Source organism: Pan paniscus, chromosome 2, assembly GCF_029289425.2.
Source record: "Pan paniscus chromosome 2, NHGRI_mPanPan1-v2.0_pri, whole genome shotgun sequence".
NCBI classification, from domain to species: domain Eukaryota; kingdom Metazoa; phylum Chordata; class Mammalia; order Primates; family Hominidae; genus Pan; species Pan paniscus.
Genome location: NC_085926.1, coordinates 72,713,072 through 72,736,432, shown reverse-complemented (window position 1 = coordinate 72,736,432; position 23,361 = coordinate 72,713,072). Strand labels below are relative to the sequence as shown.

General features: G+C 40.2%; 1 protein-coding gene and 1 pseudogene across 2 annotated transcripts in view; one reads left to right on the top strand and one right to left on the bottom strand.

Moving 5' to 3' along the window:
• The window catches only part of SHQ1 (SHQ1, H/ACA ribonucleoprotein assembly factor), a 100,627-nt gene that overhangs the window by 71,801 nt on the left and 5,465 nt on the right, over window positions 1-23,361 (top strand). The gene's annotated exons all lie outside the window — the stretch shown is intronic.
• LOC112439311 (U2 snRNP-associated SURP motif-containing protein-like) lies at window positions 3,378-5,454 on the bottom strand (annotated as a pseudogene).

Sequence of the window (23,361 nt, the reverse complement as noted above, 5' to 3'; positions counted from 1 at the left end):
TAAATGGTTTCCAGTTTGGGCTATTAAGAAAATGCTGCTGCAGATATCACTGTACGTGTTTCATGGTGTACTTGTGCAACTTTTTGGTTAAGCCCTATACCTAGGAATGGAATTTCTGGGATTAGGGACAATGATATGTTAGCCTTTAATGGGCAGTGTCAAACTGTTTTCCAAAGTGGCCATACCAGTTTATTTCAACTTATACTTTAACCAGCAATGTATAATAATTTTCCTGATTCCACCTTCATGCCAACACTTATATGGTTCAGATTTTAAGATTTGACAATCTGAAGGGGTATGAAATAGTTTCTGTTGTAATTTTAATTTGCATTTTCCTAATTACTAGTGAAGCTGAGCATCTTTTCATGTGTTTATGAGCCATTGGTGTTTCCTCTACTATGAAATGTCTGTCTGTTGTATCCCCTGTTTTTCAATAGGACTCCTTTCTTTTTGATTTATAGGATTCTTCCAGTATTCTGGATACTAGTCCTTTATGGGTTAAATATGTTGCAAATATTTTCTTCCAGTTTATAGTTTATGTTTCAGTCTCCTTGTAGTGTTTTCATAAACAGAAGTTTTTAATCTCAATGCTGTAGAATTTCTCAATGTGTTCCTTTATGGGTGTGCTTTTGGTTCTCGTTTAAGAAAGTTTTTATGATTTGGGTGTTATAGAGATATTCTCCTATAGTATCTTCTAAATTTTTATTCTTTTGCATTTTGCATTTAAGTCCTTAGTCCACCTGGAATAGATTTTTTGTATGTTATGCAATAGGGGATCCAGTTTCTTTTTTCCCATATGGACAACCATATCCTGGCTTCATTTATTAAATAGTCTATCCTTTCCTCATACATCCTGCAGTGCTCACTCTCATAAATCAAGTTAACATGTATGTGTGAATCTGTTTCTAGGTTGTCTGTTCAGCCCCACTGATTTACTTGTCTGTCATGCGAGAGTGCCATACTTTCTTAATTACTGTAGCTTTATATCTTAGAATCAGCTTGTCAAGTTCCATGAAAAACATTTTGATTGGAATTGCTTTGAATCTGTTAATCAGTTTGGAGAGACTAAAACATTTTGTGTCTCTTTCCAATAATATGTTATGACTCTCTTAAGTTTTCTTTAATGTCTTTCAATAAAATTTTATAATTTTTTTCCATTAAAGGCTTACTCATTTTTTTGTTCGATTTATTGCTGATATAAATACTTTTTTTAAAAAATTACTTACAAACTGCCTGTTTAAAGTACAGTCATGCATTGCTTAATGATAGGGATACGTTCTAAGAAGTGTATCATTAGGCAGTTTTGTTGTGTGAACATCATAGATTGCACTTACACAAACCTAGATGGCATAGCCTACTACACACCTAGGCTCTATGGTGTAGCCTATTGCTTCTAGGCTACAAACCTGTACAGCATGTGACCACCCTGAATACTGTAGACAGTTGTAACACAGTGGTATTTGTATATCTCAACATATCTAAATATGGAAAAGGTACAGTAAAATCAGAGTATTATACTCTTATGGGACCACCATATGTAGTTCATCATTGACCACAACGTTGTTATGTGGCACATTAATGTGTATAGAAATGTAATTCACTTTTTAAAATTGATTTCATATCCAGCTACGTTGTCAGACTCTACTATTAACTCTTATGTATCATTTCTGTCCAGTTTTCTATATAGGCAGTAGTAATGCAAGTAATGACAGTTTGGTTTCTTCCTTTTCAGTCTTTATATTCTTCATTTCTTTTTCTTTTTCATTTTATTGCACTGGCCTAGGCCCTTCAGTACAATCCCGAATAGATATGGTGGTAATATATTTATCTTATTCTTTATCTTTAAGAAAATGCTTTCAACGTTTTATCATTAAATATGATATTTGCTTTTGTAGATAGGCTTTATCAAGAAAGATTCATGTTATTCTTATTTTGCATAGTTTTTTATTCTAAATAGTTTTGAATTTTATTGCATTTTTTCCTCATCCTTGGGATGATCTTAAAAATTTTTTCCTTTAATTTGTTAATGTAATGAATGGCATGTGTAAAATTTCAAACAAATTTGGCCTTGCATTTCTAGGATAAACCTATCTTGATTATGATGTATTATTTAAACATGATGCTGGATTTGGCTTGCAAACTCTGTGGGTGCCTACAATCAGGAAGAGGGTATGTATGGGAGGAGAAATTGGCCTATAATTTCCCATTATTGTACTGTCCTTTCCTGATAAAATGACTTAACATTGCCTTTTCTGTTCTCTGAAACAGTGCACGTAATATTGAAATGATACATTCCTTGAACCTTCAGTAGCATTCACCAAAAAAAAAAAAAAAAAGCCATTGTGTCTTTCTTTCTTTATGGGAAAATTCTTAACTATTTATTCAGATTTTCTAATTGTTATAGGACTATTCCGGTTCTTTATTTCTCTGAGTCAGTTTTGATAGGTTTTATTTTTCTAAAACTTTGTCCATTTCTTCTAAATTTTCAAACTTTCTGGCATAGAGTTGTTTTTATTTGCTCTTATCTGTTTTATCCACAGCATCTGTAATTGTTGTCTTTTACATTTCTGATAATCATGCTGTCTCTCTCTTTGTTTTTTTGTTTTTAAATTATTTTTGTAAGAGGGTATATTTGATTAGCTAATTTTTTAAAAATTATTTTATTTTATTTTTTATTTTTGGAGACGGAGTCTCATTCTGGTGCCCAGGCTGGACTGCAGTGGCATGATCTCTGCTCACTGCAACCTCTGCTTCCCTGGTTCAAGCGATTCTCCTGTCTCAGCCTCCCAAGTAGCTGGGATTACAGGTGCCCACCACCATGCCCAGCTAATTTTCCTATTTTTAGTAGAGATGGGGTTTCACCATGATGGTCAGGCTGGTCTTGAACTCCTTATTTCAGGTGATCCACCTGCCTCAGCCTCCCAAAGTGCTGGGATTACAGGCATGAGCCACTGTGCCCAGCCCATTTCACGCTCTTGATCCTCTCTTTGTCTTCTATTTCATTACTTTTGCTTTTATCTGTATCATTTTATTTCTTCTACATTTTGGAAGTTTGTTAGATTCTGCATGTAGATGTTAATAACTTGCTAACATTGACTCTTTCTTCATGTAAAACTAAATTTTCAAATATATGCTTTATATTCTTCTCACAGGTTTGGAAATGTACTGAATTTTCATTACTGTTTCATTCCACATATTTTCTGATTTTACTCATGAAATTTTGGAAATATTTTTCTCCTTTCCAAGCATATGGATTTTTATAGAAAAGTTTTTGTTGTTGATTTCTAACTTAATTGCATTTCTGCCAGAGAATTATATCATTGTTTAGAAATTTGTTGAGATTAATTTTATGTCTAGAATGGTGTCAGTTTTCATACCCTTTTGGTTTTATTCTTAAAAGTAATGTTGATCTTCGAATTGTTAGCTGCTGTGTTGCATGTCTGTCCATTGGATGAAACTTGTTGGTTGGGCTGTTTGTTTTTTGTATCTTTACTGATATATTTTGTCTGTTTAATCTGTCCGTTTTGAATTGAAAGAGGTGTGTGAAAATCTCCTATGTTGTCAGTCTTGTCAGTTTCTTCCTGTAGACCTGTCAGTTTTTACTTTATATTTTGAGGCATGTTATTTGGTGTTATTAGTTTATAATTGTTATATCTTCTTGGTAGGTTAAAATGTATCACTAATAATGCTTTTTGCCTTACCATCTATTTTGTCTGATAGTAACATGGCTATCCCAGCTTTCTTTTGATTAGTATTGGCCTGGAATATCTTCTTGTCCTCGGAGGATTTAATTTTTGTGAACATCTCTTCAATAAACCTTTGATGACTGGCTTCCAGTAAATTCAAACCTAACTACAAAAATCTTACATTTTGTATGTGTGAGAAATATGCTCTGAACATATGATGTAAAGCTGTGATGAATCAGTAATTTGGGAACCAGTTGTGACTTCAGATGTTTTTGGGTTTTTGGTCTTGTCGTTATGCAGGTTGACATGTTTGGGTTCTGTAAGTCATGTGTTTCTGTCTTTGATTCCCTACTCCACATTGACTCAGTCAGCAGATCTTTTTAATTCTTCCTATACAATCCCTTTCATATAAATCCCTCTTTTTGGTCTCACCACCTTTCTCTGAATTCAGGCCTTCATTTCCTCTTCTCTTGCCACAGTGTCCTCCCTGTTGTCCTTGCCACCACAGTCTCACTCCCCATCTTGTTTCTTTCCTGTAGTAGTGCCAGTCTGACAGTTCTGAAATGCCATTTTGGATATGGCTGTCTTCGTGGAAGTTCTTTTTTTTCTTTTTTTTTTTTTTGAGCTGTCTTTATGAGGTCTTTCTGAACACTTTGATCACTCCGATTTTGGTGATGGGGATTTCACTCATCTACCACTGCTACTGTGAGATAGGCTGAGGGATGTACTGTGTCATCTTTTCCTTTCCTTCCTTGTTGGAGTATACTCATTTTTTTCCTTCTTGTCTTTGGAGCTAGATTCCAATTTTTCTTTATCTTTCTTGTCCCTTTCCCTTTCTTGTCTCTTTCTCATTCTCCTTCTAACTCTTTCTCTCGTTGAAGATGTTTATCTCTGTAGTGTTCTACTTGCTCCTGAAAACTCTGGACTGGTTTTTTAGGTCTTTTTCCAAAATTCCAACTCATCCTGAAACTTCATGACTTTGAGCTCAATTTCACGAAGTTTGGCCTGTTTTTCCTCACTCATTTCCGAGTACTTAGAGAACTTGGACTCAGTCATTTCTTCTGTGATTGGATTAGAGTACAGATGATGTTCTTCAGATTTGGAACTTTGAGTATCTTCTTCATCTTCACTTTCTTCTTCTTGATTTTGTTTTTCTTCCGATTCTTCATGCTGGTCAAATAACTCCCATTTAGAAGTTGTAACAGCCTGTGCTTCCAATTCAGATTTGTCCACAGCTTCCCATTTTGATGGGGCAACTTTAGATATAGGCTCATTCTTCTCTGAGTTTTCAGTTGCATCCAAAGGCACTCCATCAAGATCATCATCAGGACTTTTTATAGGGATTCCATGAAGATCATCCACGGGAGTAGCATCAATAGGAATTCCATCTACATCTTCCAGAGGTGCACCATCAAGCTCTTCCTTGATGGAAGCACCATCAAGATTGTCTAGTACATCTTCTGTTTCCTTTTCTACAATAATATATGCAAGTCCTAAGAAAATATTTTTTAGTTTAATCAAAAATGGTTCTGGATAAATTGCCCAATCTTCCCATGCTCTAAAGCTTAGGTTGTGTACAACTTGTCATATCACTGTCTGAGGGTCCAGATGCATCTGTATGTGCATTTGAAGATCCAGATAAATGAACATCTGACAATCTCATCTTTGAACTGGTCTGCTCAGAAGTTCTTGATGGTTTGCCTGCAGGACAAAAGCCTAAATGCCTGGGCTGAGTTGGATTGCACACCGTCTGCATCTTTCTCCTCATCTTCTAAGCTTAATCCCTCATTCTTGCTGATCAGGCACCCTCCCTCTCCTGCCAAGTAGATGAACTCACTATTTCCCAAATTTGCCATAAACTGGAGCTTTTTTTTTTTTTTTTTGCTTTGGCACATTCCATTTTCTCTACCATATTTGTTAACATTTTGCTTTAAGCTTTTTCTAACGAACCCAACTAAATCATCTCTGCATTGTAAGACTTAAAGTTAACACTGACATCACTCCTCTTGATGATGACTATCTGTAATGCAGCCAGTCACAGAACTGAAAAGTCTTGCAAACTCTTCTCTTTCGTAAGCCTTTATTTTGTGGATTAATTCCCCCCTGCACTGTCGCTGCTGTGTGATTGCTTAGTCTTGGCATGGCTGACTCTGATACCCGCAAATTCACTTATAAATGAGAACCCTCCTACTCTGAAGCAGGCTAGAGGGCTTAAAAGTTGTCCTTTAAATCTGATTGAAATCTGCTTTCTTCACATTAATTTCAATTCTGGACCCATATAGAGTAAGTTCTCTTTTCAAATGTCTGCCTTCAGCTATCTGGAGGATTACTATTGTATCCCTTCTCAGTCTTCCAGATCAACCTCTTCTGCCTTAAATTATTCTTATAGGTCCAAATTTCCAACTCTTTGTCCATCTTGGTCTCTTTTTGGGGAGACTACTTTGTCAGTGTCCCTCAACCCCTCCCTTTATTTTTTTGGTCCAGACCCTTTTAAAGTATCCTCCAGTTTAAATATAATGCTTCAGGTTTGACCAGAGAGAAGCAATTGCTTTTGGTTTTTGTGAATATTACTTTGTCAGTCATCTGCTTATCACTGGAAACCTTAACTCACTATATTCTTAGTTTATGACTAGCTGAAATTCTTCATATTCGTCTTTAAGTATAATTCCTCTTCTTTGCTAGCTAGTTCACAATCTTTGCATTTGTCCCTGTTTAGTTTCACCTTGTTAGATTTGGCATATCCCATTCACCTGTTACGAACTTTTTGGAACTGGAATCTGTCACCTAGGTTATTTCCTGATCTTTGTCACCTTTGTAACACTGTTTATAAACTTGACTCTTGAAATCTAATGAGCAGTCATTTTTTGGAGCAAGCACAAGGTTAGGCGCTGTGGAACTAAAGAAGAATTAGATACGGCTTCTGGCCTTAAGGAATTAGAATGAGCATTCTCTGTTTTCACCTAAGACAGTGAGTAGAATGTAAAATGAGGAAGGCTGAGGTCAGAACTTTGTACTCTTCCACTAGATACCTTCCTTCAGGTTGAAATCAGTCTGACCTCTAAGGTCAAATATGAGTCTAGACAACTGTATAATCATACACCCATACTCTGTATTTTGCCCATAAAGAGACCACAGGAGATTGTTATATGTTTTGTTAAAATCCAGACACAATCTTTGCACAGGGTTCCCAGGTGCGGGCTAGTCCAAGGGATGGCATCAGTTTGTGAATCCATAGTAACTTCTGGGGATCACCTACTTCATCTCTTATCTGCCTATATGCAGTTCACATATTTTGAGTTCATGGTCTATGGTTTCATCACTTTCCTCCTTCTTTTCAAAAGTTAAGGAAGACACATTTGCCTCTTTCCTGTCTTCTATGTGGATATTCGAGGGTAGGTGTATTGTTCTGATTCCCTCTTCTTTTATTCTGTGATTAGCAGAACACCTTTGTCTTTAGTATTCATCTATATCACAGTTTTTGCCTTCTATAATACTAGATATCATCTTGTACTTTCTGGGCATTTTTCTTCTTTCCTTATCATTCTTAGTTTATTGAACAAACTGACAGCCCTTGGTGAAACTGGCAAAAGCAAACTCCTTCCTGGAACTTCTGAGATGTAGTCTGGCTAAAACCAGGCCCTGATCATTCTGTCATCTTAAGCCATGGTCCACAAAGCCAAATCCTGTTTCTGATTTGGGAAGGCTGAGGTCAGAAAGCTGTCCCCTGTCATTAGAAATGTAGCGAGGCCATAGAGTATTATGGTTAAGAGTATGGGCTCTGGAGCCAGCTGGCAGCTTCAGATCTCTGCTCTGTCTGTATGGCCTTGGACAAGCCATTTAAACTCTCTGTGCTTCTGCTATCCATAAAATGGGGGAGAATTAGGAAAATTAGATGAGCTAACACATGCAATTTGTTTAGAACATGTTAACACAGAGTAAGTGGTCAATAATATTTGCTAAGAACAAAGCTCCATTGATGCAATGCTTGTTTAACAATAGCATTGGCTGAATCAGGCAATCAGTCCATAACAATAATAGCTAGCATTTATCAAGGGCTTACTGCATACCAGGCATTGTGCTAAGTGCTTTATAGAGATTATCTCTCTTGATGATCTCACAAGCCCCATATGAATTTGGGTTATGTCCTCATTTTGTTATCACCCCAGGTTACAACTAGGGAAATTGAGGCTCAGAGAGATTAAGTTAACCCAGAGCTGTGTGACTTCAGAGCCTGAGCTCTTAACCTCCTTGCTGTGGTCAGTCAGTTGTTTGCTGACTTCAGAACACATGACCCTGATAAACACAGGACATTTTCTTGGTGAAGTAGCCCATGTAGTCTCTGTTATGGAGCATTTAGTCTGGTTGTAGAGACAAGACAAGATTTGCAGAGGGCAGAATTAGAGGACTGCTGAGCAAACCCTGGCCCCGTTGCAAGAGACATAGTGATTCAAAGAAGAGGAGGCCAGGCTGGTCTGCAAGGCCTAGTGGAGTAGAAGTCTTGAACAGGGAACTAAAGATGGGTGGGATCTGACCAGGCACAGAAAGAAAGGGGGAAGATGTGCTAGGCAGGGATGCAACTTGAGGCAAATCCCAAAGTAAAAATAATTGTTCTGGGTCTGGAAGCAGTGGTACCAGTCACATTAGTGTAGCAGGTATGTATTGAGATATACAGACTATGTTAGGGAACTGGGGAGATGGAACTAAGTCTGCAGACGTAGAAGTTGCAAGCTAGTGACCCTTGGGTCACTTTTGGCTCTCAGTGAGTTTTTAAAGACTTTAAATTGGTTGTCAACACTTAAAAATTGGAAGATTTTGTGTAAAAGTCTGGATTTATAGCTGCTCTTGAAATAACGGAAGTTCTGGCAGTTGCTGGGCCCACATCCCCACATGGTAACAATTGGCTAGAGCTGGGGCCAGCTGTCTCCATTATGTGGGACAAGTGCTCTCCATTCTGCCACAGACCCCCACCTGCCTGCTAGACTCCATCTGTTTGGCTTCTAGGGGCAGCAGTTTGTGGCCTTGGCCTAACGTATAAGGGCTCTGTTACTTGATCAAAGGACCTGCACTTTTTTCCTGCCAAACTGCAGGTCCCATGCAAGCAGGAGCCATGTTTTTCTTGTGCACTGCTGTATAGCTGGGTCCTATCAAAATGCCCAGCAAATACTGGCCACTCAATAAATGTGGCACCTGGATGGCAGCAGTGACCGTATTATAGTGGAATCAATTTTGGAAGCTGCAGCAGGGTTCTAGAATGCTTAGGGAAAAACATACTGGGGGCACACAGCATTTGACCTGGTGGCTCATGTTGAACGCTGTTGTAAAGGCACACTGGATGACCATTAAGCAGCAAATAGGCTGCTTATAAAGCAGAGAACAATCTGTGTTTGTGTCGAGGAAAAAACTGCTGGCCATGCAGTGCTCTGTTTCCAACTCCTCTCACTGACATGGATAGCAGCCCTGTTGTTGTTTTCTTCTTTGGACACGTACTAAACAATAGGAATAGAAAATGCATAAGTAAGGCTTATGGCACATACTTATTTGCCTCACTCAGCAGGACAACAGCATGACAAAGATCACAGCCACAGCTCTGGGCTCTGTGTGTTTTAGTAAAAACCTGTAAAATCGAGTTGCTTTCGACTAGGGATATGATCTTTCTTCCTAGATGCTGATGGCAGCTCTTCTCCACGGTTTAGCCTGTGTTCTTGTTTTGTTTATTTATTTATTTCCCTTTCTTCTGCACTTGGTATTCCTCCAGGCTCCATCTGAATGTGCCTTGCCATCGGGAGCACTAGGAAAGAAGAAAGTCAAACTGCCTCTCCCTCAGGCTCAGGCTTTGGAAAATCAAAGCTAGCAGAGGCAGCTCTTCTCTGCCTGCAGCAGGGTCAGCGATTTGTGTAATGTTTTCCCTGTCGGCTTATCTCTGCTGATTTCTTCTGTTTTTGAGCAAGGGAATGAAGAGTTGTATCATTGCTGCTGCCTTTTTAAGCAGGTGGGATCTGCAGCTGTGATCACAGCCAAGCTCTGTGCTCCCTGCTGACAGCATTCCCTGCTTTTTTGTAAACTGCTCCTTCTAGGGCTGGATTTGTCTCAGTGGAATGAAGTGGCTGCAAGAAAAAAAACCACCCAGACTCCCTGACAAGGAATGAAAGGAGCAAAGCACTTATATCTCCCGCCCCATGCAGGAAGCATTTTGATAGCATCGTTTGAATCAAACCATAATTAGGCTTTTGCATCCAGTTCTTGTAGGAACATGAAATGCTAGGCAGCCAACAGGTTTGGTTCTGGCAACCACCTAACCATGGAGGATTAAGTTGTACTATGTATTCCTATATTTAGTAAAGTAGTATCTCAGAGACCCTTTTTCATTCTTATTTTTAGTAATCAGTAATTTTTGTAGATAGTAATTTGGGTCTGATTGGGACATGTTGGCAACTCTTCAGTTCTAATTATAGAAGAGTTTTTGCCAGTAAGTCTTGAGGACAGAGTGAACGTAGGATTTTAAAAAGGTATCCAGCAAATTAGTTGAGTCCTAATTGTTGAGGGTCGTGATCACTATAATAGACTATATGAGATTAATTGTAGCTCCCTACCTCATAAAACTATTCTAGGAGACTTAATTTGCATAAATGTTTTGTCAAGGACTGGGCCCAGTGATATAGGACAGATTCTCCAGTGGTTCTGCTGGCAAATGTCATCTTCCAGCATCTTGTTCAACTTGTATGTCGGTAATCAACTCTTTAGTTACCCAGATGGTGTCCCTGCTTCAGAGCGTGAGGCAGCACAGCATAGTGCATAGTGGGTCTGCACATGAGGAGCTCTGGCTAATCAGGGATGAACCCTCTGGCATGGGGCAGGTTTTTGCTTCTGAACATTGGTGGAATATGGAGAATTGAACCTGCTTATGTTTCTGAAGAAAGGATCGGATGGGGTTGTACATATGAAAGCAATTTGGAAGCCCTCAAGTCTGATGGCTGTGTGGAGGATTAGTGCTTGGGTTTGTGGCTAGCCCTGTGGTATACCTATGCTGCTAAAGTCTCTAGGCTTCATCTTTGTCAAACAAATTAGGGCTTTAGATTAGATCTGTGTGGTCTGATTTGGTATTCATTGCCACATGTGGCTATTTTCATTTAAATTAGTTCAAATTAAATACAATTTAAGGTATAGTTCTTCAGTCAAGCTGACATTCTGAATGCCTGACAGCCACATGGGGTTAGTGGCCCATATTGGACAGCACGTTTCCATCATTATGTGAAGCCCGCTGGACAACCTGGACTCAGTTATCTAGCAGGTTTCCTCCAGCTGGGGATTGATTAGACTTCAATAAAATGGCTCATGAAGTCCTTAAAAGAGGCCTGTGCTTTCAGTTCCCCCCTCCCTTCACCGGCAGACCTGCACCAGGGGCTTGGATGTGCTGAAATCTTTCCTCCTTGTTTGCCTGGTGTCTGAGGCATGAGCCCTTCCTGTGATACCTTCTGCAGTGAGTTTCTTAGAAGAGGTAAGTTGTAGAATGACACATTCCTGAGCCCTCAAATAGTTTTATCTTGTTTACATAAAATTCTGACTTGGACAGAATTTTCCTTCTCTTTTATTAAACCTCTAGGTCTTCCTTTTCAAGAACAAGATGACCTGTGGTCATTTTCTGTGTACATGGGACAGCTTAGGCTCAGGGTCGGGCTCAGGCAGCAGTGGTGTAGTATGAACTTGGGCAGCAGATGAGGGTTTGGAGGTGCAGGTTGGCCCACAGAGGTGGATGGATGGTACAAGAACTATGGTTTAGAGATGGATACATGATCTGGAGACTAGCAATTAGCTATGTCAGAATCGGCATCCAGATGGCTTGTAGAACTGGGAGCAGGGGATTGTTGTGATTGTCTTACACTAAGCTTGATAGACTGGAGGTTCAAGCTGAGAAGAGGTGGAATAGCTGAAAACAGGAATAAGCTAGGTCCCACAGTTTAGGCTGTTCAGTGATGTATAGGGTACCCAAGGTCACCTTTCAGTGAGGCCTTCCCTAAATACTCTTAAAAAATTGAACACCCCCTGGCCCAAGTGCACCCTGGCTACCTTTTGAGTTCTGTGTTGTTTTTTCATGGCACTTATATCATCTAGCACACTATATTTTACTTACTTCTTATGATCTATTATTATTTTAGTATTTATTATCTTTTCTTACACAAGAATATAAGCTCCATGAGCACAGGAATTGGTCTGTTTTGTTCAGGGCTTGAACACATAGTACTTTCAAGTATTTATTTGGCCAGGCACGGTGGCTCATGCCTGTAATCCTAGAACTTTGGGAGGCCAAGGCAGGCAGATCACCTGAGGTCAGGAGTTCGAGACCAACCTGGCCAACATGGCGAAACCCCGTCTCTACTATAATACAAAAATTAGCTGGGTGTAGTGGCACGTGCCTATAATCCCAGCCACTCAGGAGGCTGGGGCACAAGAACTGCTTGAATCTGGGAGGCGGAGGTTGCAGTAAGCCGAGATTGCACCACTGCACGCCAGCCTGGGTGACAGAGTGAGACTGTCTCAAAAAAAAAAAAAAAAAAAAAAAAAAAAAATATATATATATATATATATATATATATATGTCATGTGAATCTGGGAGGCGGAGGTTGCAGTGTGCTGAGATCGTGCCACTGCATTCCAGCCTGGGCGACAGAAGGAAACTGTCTTTAAAAAAAAAAAAAAAAAGAATCAGTGAAAAATGCAGCCCTGATGCACTGTTTCAGTGCAGTCTGGAGGTAGAGCTACTCTTGGGAGGCTAGTGCCATAGAAGGAAGTAACAGGTAGAGGTCTGAGGAGACAGGCAAGTGGTGGCATCTGAATGGACAGAAATGGGTTCAGGGGCAGGCATGTGGACCCTGACTTCAGGCAAGGTCCCTGTGAAAGTTGAAGATCTTGTACAAGAAGGCAGCTAATGGGCAGAAAGCCCAGCTTTGCAGAGTCAGGGTTTTGAGATAAAATGTTTCTGAGTCTGGGCCTCAGGATCAGTCTGACCTAGAAGGGGGGCTAAGGAAAGAACTCTTGAGCAATGGAACCATTAGAGTAGGGCCCCATGCATCTTTTTACTTAAAGCCAAGATTAGTGAGTAAATGCAAGGTGGAGATTCATCCTCATGCTCTGGGTGTAAGAGGGATGGGACAGAGTCAGGCTGCCCTGTACACAATGTGTGAAGTCAGCAATGCCTCACCACAACAGTTGACCCAGGAACAGGGGGAACCTCCCACCATTCCCATCCCACTGTTTGATCAGATCCAAGAATCCACAATATTGAGAGTGAATGAAAAGTGTCAGCTGGTAATGATGACTTCAACATAGTCACAACTCTTTGGGGTGTTCCAAACATCATGGTGCGTATGTATTACCTGGGAGTCTTGTTAAAAAGACTCCTATTCAGAGACCTGGGTTGGGGGCTGAGATTCTGCATTTCTAAGAAGTTCCAAGATGATGCTGCTGCTCCTGGTCCAGGGTTATGCTTTCAGAAGCAAGGCTTTATCAAAGAAAGAAACTAAATATTAGCCATTGAAGTCAATTGCCTTTATTAAAAGTATTTTAAAATTCTCCTTAGATAGTCTAGGGGCTGTCATTTAAGGGTATTCTGGTAGACAGATGCTTTTCACTTCGGTTTAGTTTTTGAGAGTATAAGCAAGCATAAAATACACTTTCCCAAGTTTGATTTTCTATAGAGGACCACTTGTCAGAACTGTTGTCAAGTCTGGCTTTCAGATCCCATGTTTCCTGAGGCAGTCGTTGAATACTTCAAACCTTAGTAGTCTGGGCACCGTGGCTCATGCAAATAATCTAGCACTCTGGAAGGCCAAGGCGGGAGGATCGCTTGAGCCTAGGAGTTCTAGGCTGCCATCAGCTGTGATTGCGCCACTGCACTCCACCTCTTCTACTTGTAAGTAAGTGGTTCTGCATAGTGTGGTATGTGGGCACTGGGTAGGGTTTGTAACAGGGGTACATTGTGATCATAGTGTAAAAGCATAGCATTTTGGGCTTGGAGGGGATTTAGAAACAAACTAATCTATTCCCCTCATGTTATTACGCAAAGAAAACTTTTCTGTGCCTTGCTGTTGCTATTTTTAGTGGTGTCTTTTTTTTTTTTTTTTTCCATTTGTAAACTCAGGAACATACTATGCAATGCTTTCTAATTTCTGTTCTGCTGTAAGGATCTTCATCACTGATGTTCTTCTATATTCATTTCCTAAGGCTGCTGTAACAAATTACCACAGACTGGGTGGCTTAAAACCACAGACCTTTATTCCTTGCATTCCTAGAGGCTAGAATTCCAAAATCAAGGTGTCATTTGGGTTGGTTCCTCCTGTGAACTCTGCAGGAGAATCTGTTCCGTGCCTCTCTGCTGGCTTCAGCAGTGCTGGCAACCCTAGACATCCCCTGGCATATGAACACATCACACCAATCTCTGCCTCTATCTTCACATGGCATTCTCTGTGTCCCTGTGTCTTTACATTGTGTTTTTTATAAGGACACCAGTTGGTGGACTGAGGTCCTTCCCTAATCCGGTATGACCTAATCTTGATTACATCTGCAAAGACCCTGTTTCCAAAACAGGTGACATTCACAGCTTCCAGGGCTTAGGACATCAACACATCTTTGTCAGGGACACAGTTCAACCCATAGTATCTTCCTTCTACCACCAACTTTATAGTGATACCTTCTCCATTTAGTTGGCTGACCTCCACTTAGTTGAATTGAATCCAAACAGCCGTTTCATTTGGACAGTTAACAGGTCAAAATCCTACATCATTAAACAACACTATTTGCCCTTTTTTCACACAGATGAAATGTAGGAATGTTGTCAGAATTGTTCAAGTCTTATGTGCCCAAATACCATGCTTCATGGAATAGTCATAGAGAAGAAAATGGATTGGAGAGCTCTGCTTCAGCCTGCAACTTGTAGTCCCCATTTCTTCTGTCCTTTCCTATCCTACAAAGGTGTTTTTTACTTAGCCAGATAATTGGTTTCATTAATAATTTATTCTCTGCCTTGTACTAGAAATTATTTAAAGCATTTCTCTCTCTCTCTCTCTCTCTCTCAGTGTGTGTGTGTGTGTGTGTGTGTGTGTGTGTGTGTGTGTAAAACAAGATGGCATAATAAAGGTGAAGGTAAAAGAAGAAAATTAAAAGTAGAAACAGGCCGGGCGTGGTGGCTCATGCCTATAATCCCAGCACTTTGGGAGGCTGAGGCAGACGGATCACCGGAGGTAAGGGGTTCAAGAGCAGCCTGGCCAACGTGGTGAAACCCTGTCTCTACTAAAAATACAAAAATTAGCCAGGCGTGGTGGTGCGTGCCTGTAATCCCCATTATTCGGGAGGCTGAGGCAGGAGAATTGCTCTAACCTAGGAGGCAGAGGTTGCAGTGAGCCAAGATTACGCCACTGCACTCCAGCCTGGGTGACAGAGCGAGACTCTGTCTCAAGAAAAAAAACTGGAGGCAAGAAGGAGCTGCAGGTACATTCTGTCATGTTGAGTGAGTCACAGATTTGAATTCACCAGCAGCCCGTATGGAACGGGAGACCTTGCGAGGTACACAATTCAAGTGAGGTATACAATTCCAAGAGGTTCATGGGACTGTTATTTAAATCAGCTTTTGGGATCACAGCGAAGCACATTTCAGCAATAGCATTTCTGCTAGGGAGTAGAGAGAAATGTGGCAAATTTATGAGACCCACATTTCCATCTCTGTGAATTTGATCTGGCCTGGCAAAAATGTAAAACAGTTGCAAAGCTGGGGTGAACTGCATTTCTTTCACACAGTTCTTTATGGACATTGTACCTTTCTTAACCTATTTGTCACCCTCACCCTTGAATTTCTTAAGTGGAGGTTGGGGTTGAGCCAAATGGTGGCTTCTCTGCATTTGGATAAACCTTATGAGAGCCATTCTTTTCAGCATTTAGCATTGCCATAGCGAGTGTTTTTTTCTAAGTCATTTATTTTTCTCAAAAAATGGATGTGTGTGTATGTGTGTACTAATGTGTGTGGGCAGATGTATGTATAGGCATGTGTGTGCACATGTATGTATGTACATGTTTGTGGGCACACGTATGTATGTGTGTGGGCACATGTATGTATGTACATGTTTATGTGCAGACTGTCCTCAAAAAAACTGCTGGAGCTAGAGCCTGTCTCCTTGCCTTTAGCTCCCCTGCTTTCACCCCTTCTGTGCGAGAGTCATTCTGATGGAGGACTTTTTAAACATGTAGCCCACCTGTTTATCATTTGGTGATTAAAGTAAATGATTCTCTATATAATTGTGAACCAGGGGAAACTGTATGTGATTTCACACATAATTAACATAAAAAGTAAGAAGTGTTCTACTTGAGGTCTTTAGAGTTGTCTTTCTGTGATAATATGACATCTTTGGTCCTCCATGGCTCAAAGAAGGTGCCACATTATTTTCTTATTTTACCAGTAGGGATAATAATAGTACCTATCTCACAGGGTTGCTGTAAGTACTTCATGAGTTTACCATGTGAAATACTTAGAAAGCCTGCACAGAGTTACTGCACAGGAAGTGCAAGCCTTTTGTCAAGGAACCTTTGTCCTTTTGCATAGCATCCAAGAGGTGGTTGAGTCTTTATTATTGCTGTTTGCCATAGTGATTTGACTATATTATTCAAATACATCTAAAAATTTTATTCCTTGGCCCGGCGCAGTAGCTCATGCCTATAATCTCAGCTCTTTGGGAGGCTGGGGCAGGAGGGTCGCTTGAGCCCAGGAGTTTGAGACAAGCCTGGACAATGTAGCAAGACCCTGTCACTACAAAAAATTTATAAATTAGCCAGGCATGGTGGTGTGTGCTTCTAATCCTGGCTACTTGGTAGGCTGAAGTGGGAGGATTGCTTGAACACAGTAGGTTGAGGCTGCAGTGAGCTGTGATTGAGCCACTGCACTCCAGCCTGGGCGATGGAACAAGACTCCATCTCTATAAGAATAAAAAAAATTTTTAAAAATAAGTAAAAATAAAAATTTTATTTCCCCCACCTTCTTGGGATCTGTAGTCTGTGTCAGATATATATTAATGTGTTCATGAATATTTGTATTCTCTACTAAAGCACTAAGGACTAGAGCTCATCAACTTATTTGAAAAGTGGCATAGTTGTTGAATCGTTGGAATCGTCTTGAGAGCTTTTATCGATCTAATTATAAGAAACCTACAATTGGCTTTTCATAAAAGGATATGAAGGTCTATTTTGTGATTTTTAAAACCTTGATATATTTTGTAATATTTCAAGAAGACAGAGTTATTTTCTGCCAGGGACTTTTGGAAAGTGGTCACTGTCATTTCCTTAAGGAATGATTTGATACTGATTATTTTCTAGCTCCACATTGTATTTTTCCTAAGCTTAGTACATCACAGTCAAGCTGACTTCTCCATAGGAATTAAGTAGCATTGAAGTTTTCAACAGTCTTTTTCAAAGATTAAATAATTTATATTACTCTCATAACAACTACCCTGTAAGCAGTTGAAAGAGAGCAGATGAGAGAGAAGAGCCCTTTAAGCTTGGAACTTTGGGATTAATATCTTGTAGCAACTCTTCCAATTTAAGTCACACAAACTTTCAAGCTACATCAAAGTAGCCAGTCATGTCAACTACGTTTCTAAAGTGGAAGAATTGGAGTAGATGACTTCTGTGCTCCCTTAAAGAATGAAATTTCAGTGGATCTCTCTAGCACAGCCACTTATATGTGTCATGCAGGAAGTCCTTTCTGAATATTCATTGAGTTTCTGCACTTAGAAAGTTACAAAGAAACGCGATGGTAGTCAAACCTCACAAAAATTCACTAATGAGCAAGCCTCTTAATAAATTTCATCCACATTCTAGTATATCATTTCCTTCCCAGCATCTTTCCCATCCATCTTGCCAGTATTTTTATTGTTTGACTTATTGTTGATCATTGATATTGTACAGTGCAAATAAATTGCAAGTCAACCAAAAGATCAAATATTTCACGAAAACATTGGAAGTGATATGGGGGATGTGCTTGAACCACATGGAACCACTCACCATAGTAAACAATTGAAGAAGAAAACTCTACAATAATAGTGAAATTAGTGGAAAGTCCTTATTTTGAATATTAAAGGATTGATTAAAAGATTGATTTGAGCATCACATGATTGAGAGGTCCTTGAGGAAGCTGATGATACCCTTGATTTTTTTCTGTAAGAATTACCTTCTCTGATTCTGCTAGAAAAAGACCAACATGAAGTGATGAATGTTAGATGGTGCTGTAATATAATTTTGTTAGAACAATTACAAATACAATTAATATTTGGTTCATTCTTTGCTGTTTTTGAGAATTAGTACATGGTTGCAGTTTTAACCTACATATTGTTAACATTGTTAAATATTTCATCAATTTATTTTTGTAGTTTGTAGTTTTGTTTCAAGGTGAAGTATTCGGTTTTTGTTGTTGTTTTTTTGACACAGAGTCTCCCTCTGTTGCTGAGGCTGGAGTGTAGTGCTGCAGTCTCTGCTCACTACAACCTCCGCCTCCCAGGTACAAGTGATTCTCCTGCCTCAGCCTCCTGAGTAGCTGGGATTACAGGCACCTGCTACCACACCCGGCTAATTTTTATATTTTTAGTAGAGACAGGATTTCCCCATGTTGGCCAGGCTGGTCTCGAACTCCTGACCTCAAGTGATCCGCCCACCTTGGCCTCCCAGAGTGCTGGGATTACAGGTGTGAGCTGCTGCCTCCAGCCTTAAGGTGAAGTTTTAACCTTATCATCATTATTTACTATTAAATTTTGGTCTCCATTTTAAGTTGATTTACTTTTTTCCGGTCTATTATCCTCTATTAATGAGCATCTCCACTATTGATTTCAGCTCTACAGGGTGTACTGTGTTATAGTGATGCCCTGTGATGTCCCTCCAAAATTCATGTCCTTGCAGAACCTCACAATGTGACCTTATTTAGAAATAGAGTCATTGCAGATGTAATTAGTTAAGATGAGGTCATGCTAGAGTAGGGTGGGCCTTTAATCCACTATGACTGGTAACCTCATAAGAAAAGAAGAGACACTAAGACACACAGAGTGAAGATGGCCATGTGAAGTCACAAACACATAGGGAGAACACCCTGAACAACAGAGGCAGAGCTTGGAGTGATGCATTTACAAGCCAAGGAACTCCAAGGATTGCCAGCAACACCAGAAGCTAAGAGAAGGGCATGGAAGGGATTCTGCCCTGAGAAGGAGCCAAACCTGCTGACTCCTTAATTCTGGACTATTAATAGTAGCCTTGGCCAGGTGCGGTGGCTCACGCCTGTAATCCCAGCTCTTTGGAAGGCCAAGGCAGGCAGATCATGAGGTCAGGAGTTTGAGACCAGCCTGGCCAACATGGTGAAACCCTGTCTCTACCAAAATACAAAAATTAGCCGGGCGTGGTGGTGTGTGCCTGTAATCCCAGCTACTCAGGAGGCTGAGGCAGGAGAACTGCTTGAACCCAGGAGGTGGAGGTTGCAGTGAGCCGAGATCGTGCCATTGCATTCCAGCTTGGGCAATAGAATGAGACTCCATCTCGAAAAAAAAAAAAAAAAGAAAGAAAAAATAGTAGCCTCAGGAGCTGTGAAAAATAAATTTATATATTTTGTTTTCTGCTACCAGTTTTGGTGGTTTGTTACGGCAGCCTTAGGAAACTAATACAGGGAGTTTTCAGAAAATGATTCTGCTGATCCATGGACTAGATGATGTTTCTCAGAGCCTACGCCCACGAAATGGCATAAAAACCAGTTGAAATTTGTATGAGAAGTTGTGTTATTGGCCCAAACTAGATATGATTTAAATAACTCTTTAGCTTGCAGCCTTCCTTGTGTTAAGTTAGTCGTTTCTTGTTCTTAGAGATTGAATGTTTTTGTTAATGGCTGCGCTGGAAGTGCTTCTCACTGTTACAGAATAAGAAGAGACAGCTCCAGGTTCCTCTGTGCATCCATTGGTATTTGTTTTCCTTGGCGGCTCTCAGATTCAAGATAGGAATTTCACCAGCAACTTCTACTTAAAGCCAGTGCATTACCTTTAGATCAGGCTACATACGTGTGTTTTGGGCCAAGGAACCTAAAGTATGGAACTGGTTCTTTTCAATAGAGAGGAATTATGATATGTCATTATCATAAAGGCCCTTTTAAAAAAATTTAACTTTTAAGTTCAGGGACACGTGCAGGTTTGTTATATAGGTAAACTTGTGTCATGGGAGTTTGATGTACAGATTATTTTCACCACCCAGGTATTAAGCCTAGTACTTATTAGTTGTTTTTCCTGATCATCTCCCTCTACCTACCCTCCACCCTCTGATAGGCCCTGGTGTGTGTTGTTCCCCTCTATGTGTCCATGTGTTCTTATCATTTAGCTCCCACTTACAAGTGACAACATGCGGTAATTGGTTTTCTGTTCCTGCATTAGTTTGCTAAGGAAAATGGCCTCCAGCTCCATCCATGTTGCTACAAAGGACATGATCCTGTTCCTTTTATGGCTGCATGGTATTCCATGGTATATATGTACCACATTTTCTTTATCCAGTCTACCATTGATGTGCAGTAAATGCCCTTCAGAAAGTTGAAGCCGGGCTCAGTGGCACGTACCCGTAGTTCCACCTACTTGGGAAGCTGAGGCAGGAGGGCTGCTGAGGCCGGAGGGCTGCTGAGGCCAGTAGTTCAACACTGTATTGTGGTATTACTGCTCCTTTGACTACTGGTCTCCAGCCTGGGCAATGCAGTGAGACCCCATCTCTTAAAAAAAAAAAAAAAAAGGAAAGAGAAGAAATTTGATCTACTGTTTGGTCCCAGATAGAACCTGAGATTGTGTGTGTTGTATGCTATGAAATTAAAAGGCCGGAGCTCCAGTCGCGCAATCGGTTAGCGCGCGGTACTTATATGAAATTAAAAGGCCGAGTTAGCCAGTAAGCATCCAGTTTGAACTGTCTGGAATTGCCTCACTGGAGTCTTGTCCTCTGTGATCAATTGTGGGCTCTAGTCTCAGTATGTCATGCCTGGCAGGCTTCTAGGTTTGGGCAGAGGAAATGAAACCTAGTCGGTTACTCTGAGATTTATAGTAGACCTGCTATTGCAGGAAGTGGTGAAAAGTTGATTGATAGTTTGAGACAAAACTCTACAGCAAAAAAACAGGATGTATGCTTTCCATTTATACCCAGTTCCCCCTGCCCCTACGTTTCAGGCTCCTTTTGCATTTTGTTTTGGTTGCTTCATAAGGCTGCGGAGGCTTTCCCCCTCCTACAGTCACCAAATGTAAAATAATTGAGGAAATTTTGTATCAGCTTAGCCATAGTAAAGGCAAGTACTTTCTGCTGTTGCAATTACTCTTTCGTGGTAGTTACATGTAGCATAACTTGTCTGCAGTCTTTAAAGAGAAATTCTCCAAATAGGATATTATTTCATATATGCAAAAAGAATGAAAGGTCTTTTTTAAGTTACATTGTAGGATTACATTTCCAGTAACTTTCTAAGAAAAATCTATTTTGAGTGTGGTTTTATTAAAATATGACAGTAGTGGTATCCAATTGTCTCTTTTAAATGCAGCGTCTCTTCATTCTATAATAAATATATTCTTAACAGGTAGGTGATCCTCACTTAGATATAAAACATGTAACTAGCCAGGCATGGTGGCTTACTCCTGTAATCCCCAGCACTTTGAGAGACCAAGGTGGGTGGATCACTGTGAGGTCAGGAGTTTGAGACCAGCCTCGCCAACATGGCAAAACCCCGTCTCTACTAAAAATAACAAAAATTAGCCGGGCGTGGTGACGCATGCCTGTAATCCCAGCTACTCGGGAGGCTGATGCAGGAGAATCACTTGAACCAGGGAGGTGGAGGTTGCAGTGAGCTGAGATCGCTCCACTGCACTCCACACTCCAGACTGGAAGGCAGAGTGAGAGTCTGTCTCAAGAAAAACCTAACCAGACAAACAAAAAACATATACTATAACTAGTAACTCAGCCTATGTGTTTGTTGAGAGTATCAAAATGTACCATGCCCAGGGCTGCCACTCATGCCTGTAATCACAGCACTCTGGGAAGCCAAGGTGGGAGGATCACTTGAGCCCAGGAGTTGGAGACCAGCCTGGGCAACATAGGGAGAACCTGTCTTTACAAAAAATTTAAAAATTAGCTGGGTGTGGTGGCATGTGCCTGTAGTCCCAGCTACTCAGGAGGCTGAGGTGGGAGGATCACTTTTGCCCAGGAGGTCAAAGCTACAGGGAGCGCTGATTGCACCACTGCACTCCAGAGCCCAGGCAATAAAGCGAGAACCTGTCTCTAAATAAAGAAATAAATAGTACCTGATGTTTGTAAGAGTGGTTATCTAATAATGCCATTTGACCAAGCTTTTGGACATGAACTAGCCTAGTCAGTTTTGAGTATGACAGAGAAAAACTAATACCTACCTTAAGTGAGCTGCTTTCTGAAAAGGTAAGTCTGTTACAAAAGTAGATTGTAGAATTGACAAGGAGTGGCAGATTAGAACCAACTCTAATTGTACTAGTGGTTGAAAAAAACAAAACAGCTACTCTTTCATGGCTTAATTTTTTTTCCCTACAGGAATAATTTCCCTTTTTGTGAACAGTGATTGCTAGGTTATCTGTGCTAAGTAATTGAATAAAAACAAACCCAACTTTAATTCCTCAGGCTACTGGGGCACATTCTACACCAATGCTATTTTGAAATTTTAATCAGTTTTTATCCTAGCATTCTTTAAGAATGGGAGAGAGTTCAGAATGTTTCTTTTATTAAAGTTTCTTTCAGAACTTTAGTATTAATTTAGGAAGCTAGCCAGCTTGAGGTATTAAAGGTGGGATAATAAAATAGAAATGAAGCTTGGCGAAGGATCAAAAATCAATTTATCTGTCTGTCTATCATCCATCCATCTATCCATCCATCCATCCATCCATCTATCCATCCATCCATCCATCCATCCATCCATCCATCCATCCATCCATCCATCAACTTATTGTATAACCTGGTAATTTTAAACATAATATAATGCCGAAAGTGAAAAACTTTTTCCTGAAGGATAAAAGTTCGCATCAGCTGGTTACAGGCAGCCCCTGGACTCAGCTTCACCACTTTTCTGCCTGTTACACTTGTTACTTTCAGTCCCCCTGTGTATGGGGTATGCTTTCTGAGAAGAGCCAGGATTCTAGGGGAGGAGCTTTGGAATTCCACATTTCTACTGTTATAAAAGACAGGACACAATATCTGTATAGTAGACAATAACAAAGATCCAAATAATATCAACTTGAGAATTGGCATGTTTAATATATTCAGCAATATTCACAAAAATGATTCAAATTTTACCCTTGTTTTCTAAACCTCCATAGATGATGCTTATATGTATACTTCATTTAACATTGTTAAGCTAAATATATTAGTCACAGTTCCTTTGGAGGATTCTGGGCTTTGTGCAAGTCAGAACTTGCTCAGTTGGAAGATGCTGAGTGGAGCTCAAGTTAGGAAGAAGTAAAGAATGTGGCCTTAAGAAAGGACACTTTGGCCAGGTGCAGTGGCTCATGCCTGTAATCCCAGCACTTTGGAAGGCCTAGGCGGGCAGATCACCTGAGGTCGGGAGTTCAAGACCAGCCTGACCAACATGGAAAAACCCTGTCTCTACTAAAAATATAAAATTAGTCGGGCA